Raw genomic sequence first — 6000 nt, 5'->3', positions numbered from 1 at the left:
AATGGCTAAATATCCAAATCCAACAATTCACCAGCGAAAACATTCCGAGATCGTTTAGAAGTCAAAGGCAGATGTTCCTTCTCTTCCCTGGAGGATCCTTCTCTTGCTTTGAAATTTTAGCAATTTTAGAAGCAGATTTTTTGTGCGACAATTCGAATTTGCAGTCACACTGACTTTTTCAGTTCAGGCTTTTTAGTAAATGTAAGACATTCGTGGAAACAGGTTTATTGAATTTTAAAATTAAAAAATGAGAAATGTTATAGTTTTAGTAAATCTACCCATAAGGCGGACAAAAAACTATTTTTTTTCGGACTTAAATTTGTTTGAAACCAAGACTAAACTCATTTCCACAACTGTCATTTATCCAAAGATCGGAACTGATAAAGCACAAATGAAAAAAAGTTGCAAAAAAGTTACGTAGTGCAAAACGCGTCACACAATAATTGTGACTTTTTTGACTTGTTGCACAAAAATACTGAAACCCTCTACAACCACGAGGCAAAGAAAGATCTTCCAGTTGTAAAAGGGACATCTGCCATTGACTTCTACATGATCTCGACAGCTTTTAGCAGGAGTATTTTCAAATTTGGAATGGTAGTGGTTTTGTTGCATAATAAATAGAATAAAAATTGTGCTTTTTTTAACACAACTTCTGGGTTTTCAGCTACAAAAAGTCTGACACGAAAAAGTGTGGTTTAGTAAATGTGGTTTAGTATACTAATTATATGCCCACTAGTCACCTGGGCCCCTTGGGTGATAGGCCCTATAAACAAGTAAAATGGAAATGCACAACCATGACCACAGTCCACAATCTGCGGCCACTATGGGTACTGGGCCTGATTGCAAGGGCAAAATGTAAGCCATAGACAGAGGGTGACTTTTTTAGGCACAGGGATATTATACAGTAGATGCCAGGTGAAAAAAAGCTATTTAATTTCAGCTACAGAGCCTTTAGAACATATGTGTCAAGCTGGCAGCCCGCGGGCCGAATCCGGCCCGGCATGTAATTGTATTCGGCCCGCGGGGTTGGCGCACGCATTCGCTGTCACGGACAGAGAGAGCTGGCGGGAGAAACCGGCACGGCGCGGAGTTCTGGCGATTGCTTGATATTTTGGCTGACACAGGTACATGGGGAAAATATGGTGGCTGCTGGCACAGGTACATGGGGGTAATATGATGGCTGCTGGCACAGGTACATGGGGTAAATATGATGGCAGCTGGCACAGATACACGGGGCAATAATATGGCTGCTGGCACAGGTACATGGGGCAATAATAAGCTGCTGGCACAGGTACATGGGGTAAATATGATGGCTGCTGGCACAGGTACACGGGGCAATAATATGGCTGCTGGCACAGGTACATGGGGCAATATGGCTGCTGGCACAGGTACATGGGGGCAATATGGCTGCTGGCACAGGTACATGGGGCAATATGGCTGCTGGCAGAGGTACATGGGGCAATATGGCTGCTGGCACAGGTACACGGGGCAATAATATGGCTGCTGGCACAGGTACACGGTACAATTATATGGCTGCTGGCACAGGTACACGGGGCAATAATATGGCTGCTGGCACAGGTACATGGGGCAATATGGCTGCTGGCACAGGTACATGTTCGGCCCGTGACCTAAATTGTGTTTTGAATTTTGGCCCGCTGTGCAATTGAGTTTGACACCCCTGCTTTAGAACATATACAGTACAGTACCTGTGGGATAAAATCTGCAGCAAAAGAGTTGGTGAGGTTCTTAGGTAAAGTTACAGCAGATCCTTCTTATCTGTCTTCATTTCTGCACTGCCTTCATTTTGTAACATCTCCCTGAGCCCTGTCTGCATCTGTGCCTTGATTGGTCAATTTTACTGTCTGTCAAGAGAGCTGTTCTCTGATTAGAGAAGGTACAACAAGAAAGATCCAATCAGAGCACAGCTGATTAAAACAGAACTGGAGCTTGCAGGAAGGAGGAATGCAAGGTTTCCCCAATGTTAAAGGTTCCAGAGCAGTGCAGAAATGGAGTGATTTATTATTTTTTTTTATTTTAAGGTGCCCGGCAGGTTTGGGGAGGCTTAGCCTTATTGAAAATCCGCCTATGAAGAACGCTATTCACTTGTTTCCATCTCATTTTTGCTTTTATGCTGACTCTCTCCTTTGGTGAGCTCTGTATAAATGACAAATGACTTTAGTTCTAGAAAATACGTTCTGCCTATGAATGTTGTTTAATTTAAACAGTGAATATGGGGGCAAATGATTCTATCCTCTCATTGGCTTATTGTTTGTGCCACTGAAGATTACGTTGGGTCACAGGGCAGCGCAGGAGTGACAGCTATACATACCCATCAATCACTCATTTACAGCCAATGGGTGTCAGCTCAACACTGACAAATAAACAACATTTTTCGATAAGGGTAGAGGCCGCAGTTGCTTGTGCTATCTTTTATTTATATAGTGCCCATGTGTTATTCAGTGCTTTACACATTGTTTATCATTCACGTCAATCCCTGCCCCGGCGGAGCTTACAATCTATCACATTCCCACAACAAACACAGCAGGGTCAATGAGTCAGCAGCGAATTAACCCGCTTGTTTGTTTTAGGAGTGTGAGAGGGACCTGGAGTAGCCACACAGGCAACTGGCCTGAACTGAACTCAAGGCCCAAACACTGCAATTGGGGAAGCCCTTTAATATTGCTCCAGTATAAATCAGTGCCTTTATATAGTAACCATGGAGGTAATGGCCCAATATAGTTTCTAAATTTTGAATTTTTTCGATTTGATTTCCACTCTTCCTCCTCCTACTAATGTCCTGCAATTCCCTGCTCTCTGGCATAACTATGGAGGAAGCGGACCCCCATAGGGAGACCCAGGGGATGGGGGGCCCTGACTCCAGAGTCTGTATTGTAAATAAATCTCCCCTCCCCAGCTGCTTTCCTAACCGGGGTGTGAGGGACACAAGGGGATACAGACAGGGTATGTGGGTAGGGGTAGAGTTGCCACCTTTCCGTTAAATTACCAGTTAGGACTCAGCCAGAATTGCAAATTTACTAGCAATGTAATTGCAGGTCAGTTTGTAATGCCCTCCCTTCCCTGACCCTCTCTACTATCAGATTCCCCCGCATTTGCCTTGTTTACTTCCCCACCCACTATGCCCATTTTCCCGCCCCTGTGTGACATCACTTCCTACCAAAAGACAGACCTGATAGGGAACTGAAGCCTGTCTTTAATTGTGGGACTGCGGGGCTGTGATTGGCTATCCTCTTCCCACTGTGCTTCTGGCAGGGATCTTTAGGACAATAAAGTATTTTTAGTCCAAAGTGAAAATATATTATTCATTATTGCCTACAAAACTGGAGGGATTTTTAGTTATTCCATATGTCTCCTTAAAAAATACAGCTTTATAGTCTATACGCTGGGGTCATTGACCTTAGGAAACCAAATGAAACTTTAAGTTCCAGGGTAGAAAAAAGAGAAAATAGAAATAGTGGAAATTTTCATTTAAATCACAACCTTTTATAATGGCCACTAAAAAGGAAATCAATGAAATCCAATATTAAATCCCTTGAAATCACTGATTGCCCAGAATCCTCCCAGCACATCGGGGAGACAGCAAGAGAGAAATGCTTTACCGGCCATTGAACCTGTTACCCATCACTGTCTGTCTGTTTGGACCGGGGAGAGCATATTTTGTCTATAAATGGTGTCCTCAACTCTCACCAAAAATAAAGTCTGAGATATATTCTGCCTTTTATCTAACGACTGAAAATTCAAACTGCACTAGACACCGATTCTTGTTTCTTGCTCCAGGAAATCATGAGTCACAACACGCAGACCATATTTTTGTTAAAGGTCATGATCAGTTGCGAGTAGAGATGAGCAACAGTTGGTTATAGTTGCAGAAATTGGAAAAGATTGATCCAGTAATCAGGACCGGAGAGAATGAGGGTGTGTATGATGGTGTTCACAGCGAGGAAACATTGGGAGTTACAGAAGGGCAGAGGGTAGGGGGTCATTCCAGGTTGGCTGGGATGTTACAACAAATTCTTCAATTATTTAAAAGAAAAAAAAGTATGAATAAATGCTATTTTATATGCTGAAATCCAGCTGCAAAAGAGTTCTTTTTCTGCACCTATGAGAGGAGGAGGGACTAAAACACTGATGTTACAAACTGTATAAACTTCTCCACAGCTTACAGACAGCATGCAGGAACTACACAAAATGCATTGCATTAAGATGTTCCTTCCCTTATTAACATCATCAAGCAAAGTTTCTTGAAATGATGTTAATTTTCAAAAAGCTAAAGATTATTATGAGTTCCATTTGTTTATTTGGGCTCTGACAATGATTATTTCCATGATATATTTTTATCTGTATTGCTGTTGCTAATTCATTTTAATGATTCAGCTACTCCGTTTCATGTAACAGGGAGCAGGGTTGGGTTTGTAGAGAAATGTGTGGGAAGAAATGTCCCTCACCCATGTAAGGCATGTTGGAGGTACAGAGATGTTTCCATATTGGCCCATCATTGTCGGATATTCCTAAATTAAAAACTGTATTAACACAGTTCTTTCTACTCCATTCAGAGGAGGACAGGGGATGGTTCCAGGAGCCAAAGGCAAAGGAAAGGTCTCAGTAGAAGAAAAGGAAGACTAGTGAGATGGCTACCTCCTGTTATAGATTTAATAGGAAAAGGCACCTAAAGTCAGTGGGATGACCTAGCAACTGTGTCCTCAACATTCCATGCACAATACATCTGAATTATACTTAATATTGTGGGAGAGTGGGAAAACCACACAATCACAAAAGATCAACCACTGGTCTTTTCTGCTCAAGAAGGGAGCTGTACACTCAAAACAGATGTTTTTATTATGGTACCGTCAAGCAGTAATGGCGGTTCTCATGCAATATAATGTTACTCCACCTGCCCCTTCTGCAGCTGAACTGGGGCAGTAAGGCCAACCTAGCACCACAAAGGGCAAAAGCACTTCCTAAGATTCTTCCCTACTAACTTCCTCAGAGGAGCATGCAGCCTTTCTGCATCTCAAGGGTGTTATAACACCTACCTCTAGCTAGTCCTCTAGTTTCTGGCCCTATTCAGTCAGTCTGTTACTAAAGTATGCAAACTGCCTCAAATCTCTGATGTTTGTTCCTTATAGATTGTTCCAGGCCAAAGTGATTAACTCTGTTTCTAATCATTTTATAGGCTTCAGGCCTTCAGAACCCCACCATTTGTAATTTATTTTCAGGGACTTGCCACTAGGCCACACTTTAGTTATGCTGCCTTCTTCAATAACCAAGACACTGGTTAAGCCCTCTTACACTGTACATTATGGGTAACTCTTGTTACTCTGTACTTAACTTCGTAAAATCAGCATTTTGTCTTAACTTGTATGTATACCTTATAGCATAGGCATGTTTTGGATTCAAGCACTCATTTGCAATCTAACGTCTTACCAGTTCTTCTTAGCTTGTAACAATGATCTAGACTTTGTAATAACAGTCAACCTACCAGCATTCCAAGAGTTCCCAGAACAGAGAATCAACATGCATCCCAAATCTCAGAATGAGTCCCCTACCATGCCATTCAGCTCCTCTCCAGAGGAGCCCACTTTGGGTCTGGCTCAACTGGTTTTCTGATTTACAACCTTAATGAAAATCTACATTTGACATTATCCAAACAAAGAGGGCAAAATGACAATTCATGTAAGAGAAATGCAACGCCCAGGGCAAAGTAAGGGGCAGATTTATCAAAATGTGAATTTACGTTCTATCTATTTCAATGGGAATGTGACTGAGTTTTTATTTACTAAGCTCTAAACTCACATTTTGATAAATCTGTTTAGGGGAAACACTGGAATGCAGATATAAAGGCTCAATCTTTATATTTGGCAGTGGTAGAAGAGTCACCCCTAGTAAGTTTGACCTGGAGCAGTAACCCATAGCAACCAATAAGATGTTTTCTTTGGTTGCTGCTATGGGTTACTGCTCCTAGGCAAACTTACTGCCTTATAT

Source organism: Xenopus tropicalis, chromosome 2 (assembly GCF_000004195.4).
Source record: "Xenopus tropicalis strain Nigerian chromosome 2, UCB_Xtro_10.0, whole genome shotgun sequence".
Taxonomy (NCBI): domain Eukaryota; kingdom Metazoa; phylum Chordata; class Amphibia; order Anura; family Pipidae; genus Xenopus; species Xenopus tropicalis.
Note: the sequence above shows the minus strand (reverse complement) of the source record.